The following is a 12,770-nucleotide window of genomic DNA, read 5'->3' as shown; positions in this document are numbered from 1 at the left end:
TCTTCAAATGTCGCTAGGCTGGTACCTAAAAGTAGCTAAATGTCGCTAAATCTTCCATGGAAAGTCGCTAGCTATTATTCCCCCCTTCAGTAATTTGATGCAAATAATATTTTCATAATGCCGACTATAATGGACGGAGTATAAATAAAATGCACTATGTAAAAATAAAAATATTATTTTGTTTAAAGTTTAATGTGCACACTTACCTATTATTCAATAGTAATTGCATCCCAGTCCTCTTGGTAGTGTGAACAACTGTAGAGCTGGAAGCATGTGAAGTGCTTGGTTCAGGTTCTCTTGTAACTGTATGCCTCCACAGTCCCTATCTTTCTTAAAATATCACTCGGAAGTTCATAACGGGATGAAGAAAATGTACTAGTTGAGACTGTGTGTGAGAAGGACCTAGGTGTGTATGTTGACAATGAGCTGAAGTTCTCGGGCCATTGTGAGAAGAAGGTAAATCAGGCAAATAAATTATTGGGTCTTATAAGAAGGTCGTTCAGATATCTAGACGGTCCGTCCCTCGTGACGATCTTCAGGAGTGAAGTGCTTCCCCATCTGGAGTACTGTCACCCCATCTGGTCCCCGAGATATGCTAGGGACTGTCAGTTGGTTGAAAATGTTCAAAGGAGGGCCACCAAACTGGTGCCTGCACTTCGGCACCTCAGCTACCCTGAGAGATTGGAGCGCCTGAACTTGCCTAGCTTATACTACAGACGGGCAAGGGGGGACCTAGTTGAGGTGTATAAGCATCTCAGGGGGCACTACTCAGTTGAGTGTCCTTACTTGGAGCTGGCGGACGCTCGCCCCACAAGGGGTCACAGCTCAAGATTGAAGAAGCCGCAAGTCCAGAAAACCGTGAGGGCAAACTTTTTCGGAGTGAGGGTTGTGAACTCTTGGAACAATCTACCAGAGAGTGTTGTGACGGCACCGAGTGTGAGCTCTTTCAAGAGAAGACTTGACCAACACTGGAGCAGGTTCAGGTACATTCAGGAGCCGGTGCATGCCCAGTACTTGTCAACAGTGCGTGACAGAGACGTGACCGATCGCCCGGGCGGCTAACAAGCCGATCAGTGGCGAAGAGGATAAAAGTTATAACTTGCACAACAGGTGTTCTGTCTTTTTAACCCATACTTTATTGTAAGAATTGCTTTTAATGTCGATAGTTTCATTTTGTTGCGCAATTTTGATTTCACAAAGTTCATATTACTAAATGTGCGCTCTACATCTGCGTTTGAATGCGGAAGAGATAAGGCAGCGAGTGCTTCAGCCAGATCATGGTAAGGGTTTTCACCTGTCGCATCTCTGTAATTTGCCACTTCTGACCACAATTTTAGGGTGTTAGATGTTTCTGTCCAGATTGTGTGATGCAGTTTTTTCCACTGGAAATCAATCTTGGTAAGGGTGCTGGAATCTTCTGTAAATAAGTGTGCCAAACCAAGTATATCTGATTTAATAGGCTTCAAGCATTCATCGGCACTCAGAAAAGAAATAGACTGCAGCACACGAATGTTGTCAGGTAAGAGTTGACCAAGTTGTTTTATGAGTTCAACCCGTTCAAATGCATTGTCCCTGTAACCTCGTTGCTATATATTATGGCTCGAAATTAGGAAAACCGAGTTTTCATGGACAGTCCAAAAGTATCCAGAAAGTCGCTAGATTTCTGTGGATATCTCTAGGTTTGCGACAAGTCGCAAATCGCTCTAAAATGTCGCTAGAAAAAAACAAAAAGCTCTAGATCTAGCTACAAAGTCGCTAAGTTGGCAACTCTGATGCGGGGCACCGCCTTCACAAAGTCGTATAAGGATGGCATCTCCTTCCTGGATTTATTATCAAATAACCTATTTGATGACAGAAATGAACACATCCATAAAAACTTACTGCCAAACTCAAATCTTTGACGTAATTGCACACTGTACTGCGCTGGTAGAATCTCAGAAAACGGGAAACATTGATAAAGGATAACTCACCTACTCAATGTTACTAGACCATGTGTTGTATTGTACCCAGGTACAGTTATATAATATTAATTGTATGTATTCATAGCATTAAGGAGAACTCAGGGTATCCATAAGATGATTGGGAAAGGCCAGTTGAGCCGGACTAGTGTACTGTAGGACTAAGTGTGGATCATGGTTTGAGGGTCATACTATTTAAGTCTGTGAGCGTGTAGCGAACATAACTTCCACAGATATCATATGAAAATACATGAGAACAATGATCTGGAAAAAGGATAAATGCATCAGTACTATGTGAGGTGTTGGAAGTGACCCAGAAACTATACTTGAAAGGAAATATCTTGTATGCATCGGTGTGAACTTAATACACCTCGTATCCTCACGTGACATATACCCACGACAGGTACAGTGATCAGAGAATCTTATGTCTGTGTTCAAATAGTGCAATGTGTGAGAGGAGGATCCCTAATTACAGTTTTAAGTGAAGTGGATGTACCCCTGCCATGAACATTCAGCCTTTGTTTGGGGAGCGTCCTGTACCCGCCTCGAGAGTGCCGCGTTGATATTATAGCCCAATGAATTTACCCACGAACTAGCAAACCAAGACCTTACCTTAGTGTGTAATTTAGGATTAAAATATGTGTTTATAAGGCATGAGTGACAATATACCGGAAAGTGTTCAGGTGAGAACCGTATGAAATAAAAGTAAAAATTAAAGATTGGAAATTGTAGGCCTACGCGGTGACGAGCGGCGGGGCACTGCCCTCAGTACCCTCCGTTCTACCGTCACCTCAGGTCAGTGTCCTATCGGGCTATATCCCGCCCTATAATTAAGGCTTACATAGAAGTTATTACAGTTTAAAGCTTTGCCTGATGTATAGGTGTAATAGTAATGGGTTAAGGTGTGTGATAACCGCCCGTCCGGCATTATTTCTCAGTACCCTCCGTTCTACCGTCACCTCAGGTCCCATAGGTCGGAGTACCTTGCTGCGGGCAGCCATTATTCCTGTGAGAGTCCCACCAGGTGGTGACTACTCCCAGCTATGCCAATCCACTGTGAACCTGTGGATTCCCAGCACACCACTCCAAATGAGTAGTAACAAATGAGGAGACCGTCACTTGGAGCGACCTATAATACCAGGCGTAGAAATAGTACTGGTATGTCTCTTGGTGAAGCCCTCTTCTTTACCCACCAGGACGGTGTGCGAACGAGGTGCCTGTTATGTATACCTAAAAGTCACAAGGAGTCCCATACCTGCAGGTGTGGAGTGTAACAGGTGTGTTGAGATGGTGCTACTATGTATGATAACCGACGGTGCTATATTCCATACAGGTGGAGCAGTCTGATGTGTTAAGGGATAGTGTAAGAGGGAATGACCGAGGTAAGGTGGTCACAGATTGTTATGCAATAAGTATGTGGATGACACGCCATTAATGTAAGACGTCTGGTGCCCATCTGGGTAACCAACATTTTCGTTGTTCTTCTGAGGAAGACCAATTCATTTGTATGTTTTTTACCAGTATGCTTTATAAGGAATAAATTAATTAAGACATGTTATGGTTTCACCCTTCTTTCCCCTTATCGATCTGGTCAATGGAAAACCTAACCCAATGCCTAGTCCACTCTGCACGCTACCTAACAAGCTACATGCTGTCCAGAGGGGGTCTGGTGGCAGCGACCCTTAGAAATTAAGATTAGAGTTAAGTATTTACCCTTAGAATTAGTGACCCCAGTCTGGCAGTATAACACAAAGGTTTATCATGAAGATACGACATCTGAATTGTACATCCTTGACCATATTAGGGAGTTCTCTATATTGTTCACTTTGCAATAGACCACGTATTGTTGCTCCCAAGTATATTTGGCCTATTGGGAGGTGATTTTCTTCATTTCTGGGATCAACTGCATCAAGATTACCCGTTTGAAAAACTTCATGACGACAAAAATATCCCAAAAGATTCCTGTAAAGCTGACATATACTATCGTGCTGCTGAGGACTGTGTACCTGCCACAAGAGAAGCACCACATTCCTCGCCTGTACAACCTTCTCTTACCCACAACCCTCTTCTACCTCTGCTTCTCCCACAGATCTCGTGTCTCTAGACAGAGTCGTCTCCTGCAGCGACCGGCTGATCCACACCCCTGCCCGTTATGTCTCACATGTGGGATACAACCCTGCCGACAAAAAGTCTCCTGCAGTGCTCGGAGGGGAGGGGGAGTATTGTAGTGGATACTCTCCCCTACAATCTGACAAGCCTAGCCGCATTCCAATGCGACGGGATTCAGCAACCGGCGAGTTTCTCACAGGGGGTCGCCACCTGCGACGCTTGCATCCGGGTTTACTTCTGGTAGCCGAGTATATAAGCTCTCAGTCTTGCCATTGAAATTCATTCTACCCTACGTTCCTGAACATGCAACACCTCCTCTGAGCAAGCTCCTCACTGACCAGCTCTCATTCTAGCTACAGCCCTGCAACTAGCAACACCTCCTCTGAGCAAGCTCCTCACTGTCCAGCTCTCATTCTAACTACAGCCCTGCAACTAGCAACACCTCCTCTGAGTAAGCTCCTCGCTGTCCAGCTCTCATTCTAACTACAGCCCTGCAACATGCAACACCTCCTCTGAGTAAGCTCCTCGCTGACCAGCTCTCATTCTAGCTACAGCCCTGCAACATGCAACACCTCCTCTCAGCAAACTCCTCTTCCAAGCAGCAACTTCCCAGCACCAAACTGCACTGTACACTCAATATATTTATATACAGAAAACGCATTGTGAGTTTCCTTTCTCCAACCCATCCTGAGTGTGAGACCACATCACGAAACCCCACATTAGCACAAGATTTCAGGCATTTTTATATTTTTTCCTCAACATAATACAGTAACTTCTAATAAAATTAGTGAAAACTGGGTATTTTTAAACCCATTTTTAATGAAAAACAGCTGAGTCACGTTCTGAATAATTTACTGTCCATACATTAAGCTTATGATCCCATGGACTCTCTATGTTATCTCATGCAGGCGCCCACCCGATCGTCCAGTCAATGGAGCAACTTGGGATAACAGATACAAATTCAAGTGATAAAATCGCTTCCTCAGTAAAAGTCAGTTCTTACTCTTCGTTCTGTTTTGTGGTCCGGTTTCTCTGTTGTTTTCAGCAGAACAAGTTAGAGCCTCAATAGCCAGGAGCTTGATGTACTTCAGGTGTAACTGACTAAAAAACCCTACTATGTGGATGCACTTGCACAGTTTAGGTTTAACTGTGCAGTTTTGGCCTGCACAGTTAAAATTCAGTGCAAATCTCATGTACTCTGTTAAGGGAATAAATAATTGTTTTAATTTTAGGTGACATTAAAAATAGGAATTTTTTCATACATTAAAGGAAGGTAGAAAGAATATTACGTTGTGGAAGACAAAGTATTTCTTAAAAAAAAAACCAGAACAAAAAAGCTGACACGTCAAAAAATAAAATCACCCCTGACCCACAAACCTGTTAGATAGATATAATAATATATAAAGGGACACACCAAACATTTTTCTGTTAGGTTCGAATACGTTCTATACGGACCACCGAAAAAATAAGAACAAATGGTATATTGTTCTCACACAAAAATTAAGACATGCTCCCCCCCCCCCCAACAAGGACAGCCAGGGATAAGGTAATAGCAAATGTTATACTAGCTTTAAATTTTCACGTTACTAATACCACCAGTTGTAGTTTATTTCGCATGGTATTTCGCGTAACTAATACTGTGCCCGTGTATTGCCCCATTCACGCTGTGTATGTTAATTATGATTCATGAGTTTCACCTCCAACGACACCGGTAAATATATAATAAAATCGTCCAACTTCATTTAGTGTTTAGTTTGTATGAAACAGTCAAATTTATTTATTAATTTATTTATTTATACCTACAGAACCTTAGTCGGTCGAGTGAAGGCCTCGACAATGTACCAGCAGGACAAGTTGAGTCCACTGGGCCCAGTAGTGAGAACATTTCAGAGTATTATAGTCCTCAGTGCTCTATTTAAGTAGATAATCTTAGTTGCCGTAAATGAGAAGATTAGGTTAATTTATTCTAGTAGAGTATGATTTATATAATATCTTTAATTATCGCAGTAGTTATTAAGTGACAATCTAATTATTTAATTTCTTTCTTGAGAAAAAAATACATACAGGCTGCCGGGCAATATTTTAGACTATTAAGAAACTACGGATGTTCATTAAGGTTAATATATTGATACAATTTACTTTTCTAGTTGAAGTGTGTACTGTACTGTACTGTACTGTACTGTACTGTACTGTTTATGAGAGATTTATACGAAGATGATTGACTCAGGTTGTACTGTATCGTATTCTGTAACTAGAAAGGCTTTTAGTGGTGTTCTTTGGCCTCCTTAAGCTTCACTAAATAATAGGGAGAAAGTGTAATGATCCAGGGAACTCGACGAGTGTGATGAGGAATGGTGTTAATTTTTTCAAGCAGTGAAGATGTCTGGGTAGGGCATCAACCTGACAGGACTGGTGATCCCTCTCTGCCATACACAATGTTCACTTGTGACCTGGCGACCTTTGATCTTTTAGTTGAGTGTTCTAGATAGTTTAGACATCTAGTAAAGCCTCCGTAGCCATAACTCTGAAGTCTGCTAGACACAACTAATGCTACAGCAGTATAATGACGAGAACACTATCTGTCTTTCTGCCTCATTTACACACAATTGGAGGGTTTCAATTGTTTCTCTTACATGACAACACGACATAACATACAGTATAGCGTTTCTCACTATTGATTATTTTCATTCTTGTATTTCTTTGTATTTATTATTATTATTACCAGAGTGTTGTTATTATTATGATTACCATTAATATTTTATTTTACTTTTTATTTTAAATTGTATTTACTGTGAATTATTATTATTATTACATTTTCGCCCCCCGGCCCCGATGTGGGTCAGTGACCTGTGCCCGGGTGGGCTAATCTCTGTATATATAAAAAAAAAAAAAAAACCGTAGATCTTATCACATCGCCGGAAAAAACCCGCCAGAAAATAGCCCGCGCAATGATACCCAGCCAGTAAGATGCCGGAGAAAACCCTTTAAATAAGGTGTGAGTTTTATAGATTCTGGTACTATTTTAGATGAGGTCTGTTTACGGTAGGTTATCTTGGTACGTTTTTTTCTCTTAAAAACAAAATTATCAAATGGACAAAATCCCTCCATCTCAAGTTTCATTTTGGTAGGACAGTACATCATCACTTTGTTAAGTTACGTTTAGTTGGTGACATTTGTCCCCAACACAGACAGACATTATTAAGGGGGTGGAGAGGGTGGGGGCGGGAAGAGATAACTGGGGTGACACGCCACACAGCTTATATGTCACGCTAAAGTAGTGTAAGGTGCCACCTCGTTATTCTGATTGCATAATGACCATCACCTCTTAACTGGTGATAAGTGGCAGGGTCGCCGCACCAGTAAGGGTGGGAAGAGGTGCTGGGGACTGGGGTAGAAGGGGGTCACAGGGCTGCTTCAGTCGTGTCTCTTAGATTTTTTACAACAACGAGATGACTGCCTACAACACGTCTATACTGGAGACCCTGGGGGTAGAAGTGTATGGGTCAAAGGTCAAAATCACAATGGCCCAAAAGTTCCCATGTTTCCTTACCTTTAACATATCTTATAAAGTACTGGATAAAAACTCTTCACACTTGGCATGAAGGCTGTTTATAGGACCTTCATCAGTCCATGAAATAAAAACACGACCCAACAATGATATGGCGTCACGAGAGAGGGGGTTCCCGCCCTTGTGGTAATACTTCATCTGGTACAAGGTCTGCTGTCTGTCTTGTGGACCGTTAGTGGTAGATGGAAAATGATCTTGTTAGTGAAAGACAGTAAGTGCTTGTGTCTCGGTGGCACTGAATGTACCAGGTTAGTTATGCGCTATAGGCTGTAGGTGTATGTTCAGTATAGCTGTAATAACTAACTAACTGATCTACTGGGAGGCTTGACTGACTGCTGGCGACTCAAGACAATCAGAGTGTGTTGCAGGAGGATAGGTGGCAGGGAGAGTGTGTTGCAGGGAGGATAGGTGGCAGGGAGAATAGGTGACAGGGAGAGTGTGTTGCAGGGAGGATAGGTGGCAGGGAGAGTGTGTTGCAGGGAGAGTGTGTTGCAGGGAGTATAGGTGGCAGGGAGAGTGTGTTGCAGGGAGGATAGGTGGCAGGGAGGTGTGTTGCAGGGGTATAGGTGTTGTGTGTTGCAGGAGTATAGGTGGCAGGGAGGTGTGTTGCAGGAGGATGGTGGCAGGAGAGGTGTGCTGCAAGGAGAGTGTGTTCAGGAGGATATGTGGCAGGGGCAGGTGTGTTCAGGGAGGATATGTGGCAAGGAGGTGTGTTGCAGAGAGCATAGGTGGCAGGAGAGTGTGTTTCAGGGAGGATATGTGACAGGGGAGTGTGTTGCAGAGAGTATAGGTGGTATATTAATGGACGACACGCGTTACGGCTGGGACTGAACAGAAAGGGTGAGGGTGATGGTGAGGAGGTGGGGAGAGGAGGTGATGGGAGGAGAGGGTGAGGAGTGAGGTGATGGTGAGGGAGGGTGAGGGTGAGGGTGATGGTGATGGTGAGGGGGGTGAGGGAGAGGGTGAGGGAGTGATGGTGATGGTGATGGTGATGGTGAGGGGTGGGGAGAGGGTGAGGTGATGGTGAGGGTGAGGGATGGGGTGATGGTGATGGTGAGGTGGGGGGTGATGGTGATGGTGATGGTGATGGTGATGGGTGGTGATGGTGATGGTGAGGGTGATGGTGATGGTGAGGGTGATGGTCATGGTGAGATGATGGTGATGGTGATGGTGATTGGTTGGATTTCATTGGCTCACTGTTTATGGAAATTACTGTAAAAGAGAGAGAGTGAAGGAGAAGAAAGTGGATGACTGGATGTGGATGAGAGAAGAAAGTGGATGACTGGATGTGGATGAGAGAAGAAAGTGGATGACTGGATGTGGATGAGAGAAGAAAGTGGATGGCTGGATGTGGATGAGAGAAGAAAGTGGATGGCTGGATGTGGATGAGAGAAGAAAGTGGATGGCTGGATGTGGATGAGAGAAGAAAGTGGATGGCTGGATGTGGATGAGAGAAGAAAGTGGATGGCTGGATGTGGATGAGAGAAGAAAGTGGATGGCTGGATGTGGATGAGAGAAGAAAGTGGATGGCTGGATGTGGATGAGAGAAGAAAGTGGATGGCTGGATGTGGATGAGAGAAGAAAGTGGATGGCTGGATGTGGATGAGAGAAGAAAGTGGATGGCTGGATGTGGATGAGAGAAGAAAGTGGATGGCTGGATGTGGATGAGAGAAGAAAGTGGATGGCTGGATATATTTGTTTTATTGATTACAGTATAGCAGTGCCAAGAAAGTCCAGTTGTTATAATTAGAGCAGGAATACTGACGAATGAACTAGGTGAAATAAGTCTCCCTATTGGTTAATCCCTTGTGGACGGGGTCGCCTCTGAGCTGATTCAAATCATCTGTCGTTAACTCAATAAAATACTAAGAGTAACGTCCCTGTAGTGAAGGGGTTTAATCAGATAGAAAGTTCCTGTAAACCAATGGGTAAAATTTCCCAGAGAAACGGCCTTACACTTAGCGTTTACTGATGACAAAAACAATTGCTGATGTAAAAAACAAAAAACAAATCTGGTTGAAAGAGGGAAATGATTTAACAGAATAAAAATCCGAAGGTAAATGCAATACAAGAAATAAAGACGTATTCAGAAGAGAGAGAGATGAACAGCACAGAAGACAGAGAGGGGTCGACGGTGTCAATATTTGGTCAGTACATTTAGTAAGGACGAGAGAGAGAGCGCAGGGGATGACATCAAAGAGTGTTCCTAGTTTGACATGTTGGTGGACGGACGGACCTCTGAGGATATTACTGGCTGGCAAATGTGAAAAGGAAAGGGTTCATGTTGCTGGTTTTATTGTGGCTGGATCTGTAGTGGCTTGGGGCTGCAGTTGAGCTGCAGATCTATGCGGCATTAAGTGACTGTTGCCTCATAGTCATTATCTGTGACTGTTGCCTCATAGTCATTATCTGTGACTGTTGTCGGCTTTGGGGCCGACTATCTTGTTCCTCTGAGGCAGAGCAAAGCAGACCTAAGGAGAGAGAAGGACAGTCGACATCTCAACCAGGGTGTAACATAACTTCTGGGCTGCTGCTTCTGTTCGGATAGCACCTATCTTGTCATTCTCGTTCCTCCTGTGTGCAGCTTCGAGAGCTAGGTTACGGTGACATGCGGCCATGGGATCGAAAATCCTTATGTCAAAGAAGTCTTGCTGTCCCCGCGTCCAGAATCCTCGACCACTGACGTCCACACGGGCTTCGTTGGAAGTGTTTGAAGTCCTGTGACGGAGGTACTCACCGTCCAATGGCAGGAGGGTCGGTTCCACCATGACTTCGTGGCAGATTTCCTTCAGTAAATTTGCTGTTAGGTCCCTTACTTCGTCGTGCCTCATTCATACAAAGCCCCCTTTCTTACACACCATGGCGTGGTCAGTGTCATAAGATGAGCCACACACGCATTGGGAGGGCAAACCTTCTACTGGCCTACCGTATCTTAAAGCAATGGCATCTGTTAATTCTTGTTTATTAAGGATGAAGCCTTTTACCCTTATCGGTAATGTTGTTAGCCAGTTCGAGGCGCCCACCTCCTGCGCTATAGCTACTTTTTTTAAGTTCTCTGGCACTTGCAGCAACAGATGTTGCAGTTTATCATTTTGAGTGTGCTGCCGCTTTGTCGTAATGGACCGTCGAATCTTGTTAATTCGTTGGTATCCACCTGACTTACTGCATTCTGAGCTAATGTGTGCTCAGTGAGGGCTGCCGTGAGATTGACTGAGTTCTGTTGTTCTGTAGCGGTAAGCTCCACTGGATTAGTCAATACCATTCCTCCCAGTCTCGGTGGTAGTGCAAGGAGTGACCTTTCTGCTGGGGTTAAATTAGGATTTATCACTAGTGTTGGGATAAAAGCGACCTTGATGGCTCCTTCCAGAGGGTGGAGGAGGGTCCAACATCAGGGATAGTGCACATCGGGGCCGGATACTCAAAACACCTCATAAGTTACGTTTTTCAGCATGATACAGTACCATATATTGTGGAAGCCTTACACTACCATAAATTTAGCAAACTCAAAATTTCATTATGGTTCCGTAAGCCTTCCGTAAGTTCTCGTAACTCTAGTGTTTACCCTGTAAATTAAGTTCTCTTGTCGGACGGTAGATGTTAGTGCAGATGCTAGTTGGCCAATCAGCGCTCAGTTAACAAAATCATCAACCAATCACAAGAGAAGGAGAAATCAGCTGAGAGCGACGCACATAATATTATTTTGTAAACATGGAAGGATCACCAGCCAAGAAGAGACGGCCTAATTTCAGTGAGGCTGAATTATACGCTATTCTGGGCAAATTCAAATAAATTGGTTATTGATAGCATAGTCTTGCCGAACCTAAATGACAAATCACTTCTCTTAAATTACTCATTTAGCCTAGACCCTGGTGTTTTCCTTTCAATGTTGGGGACATTTGGTTTGAATTGTCTTCAAGTTCATACAAAAAACAACAATTTAAAACCTGAAAATATATTGGATTAGCAGTAAATTTTATTAATTAATACTCTACCTATGATAAGGTTCAAGGAAAGTCTGGAACTAGGCCTAAGGTAGCTGCTAGACAAAGTGTCTCACTGACGGCCTGACACTCACCAAAAAACCATGTACACACTCTCTAACCTAACCTAACATGCCATAACATAACATTACCAAACCAAACCTATCTAACCTATAACCTATTGGTATAATTTCTTATTTAAATAATCCCCATGTTCTAACTAAATTAAGTAGGCCCCACGTTTAAACATTTATTTGCCTAAGACTGAAAAAGCAGTTATATAGGCCTCTATTAATCAAGTTAATTGCAATCCATATTTTACGCCTCATAACATTTAATTTTGGCCTACCAATGGAAATTAATAGCCTTTCATGTTATCATAAACCATATACATAAGAAAAACAAGGCGAAGTCTTGGCAGGAATGTTCACTTGACCTCATATTTGGCTTTCATTACTGAGGGATATTTACGGCTATATAACATTAATAAGTTATATCTGCAAGTTTACTCAGTCATAAAACATATTTTTACCCTAAGTGTGAACAATACAAACCTTCTATTTTGGTAAGAAATACTTTATAATGTGTAAGAAGACAAAAGATGAGTCTCTTCCAAACTGAGACCAACACAAACACTTATTATACAACAAAAAAGACAAAGTGTAATATTATATTTCAGTATGTTGATGTACAAAACATTTTCTTCATTATTCTATAATAAAACAAGTCTAACAAGCATTATTACAACATATATTATTATTATTTTCTATACAATCAGGAATTAGTCACTACTACATCCGGGCTGAGTGTTACACAGCCTCGGGAGCAGAGTTGCCAACTTAGCGACTTTGTAGCTAGATCTAGAGCTTTTTGTTTTTTTCTAGCGACATTTTAGAGCGATTTGCGACTTGTCGCAAACCTAGAGATATCCACAGAAATCTAGCGACTTTCTGGATACTTTTGGACTGTCCATGAAAACTCAGTTTTCCTAATTTCGAGCCATAATATATAGCAACGAGGTTACAGGGACAATGCATTTGAACGGGTTGAACTCATAAAACAACTTGGTCAACTCTTACCTGACAACATTCGTGTGCTGCAGTCTATTTCTTTTCTGAGTGCCGATGAATGCTTGAAGCCTATTAAATCAGATAT

Source organism: Homarus americanus, unplaced genomic scaffold, assembly GCF_018991925.1.
Source record: "Homarus americanus isolate GMGI-L3 unplaced genomic scaffold, GMGI_Hamer_2.0 scaffold5831, whole genome shotgun sequence".
Lineage (NCBI taxonomy): Eukaryota > Metazoa > Arthropoda > Malacostraca > Decapoda > Nephropidae > Homarus > Homarus americanus.
The sequence above is the reverse complement of the archived record's forward strand: the minus strand, read 5'-3'. Positions refer to the sequence as shown.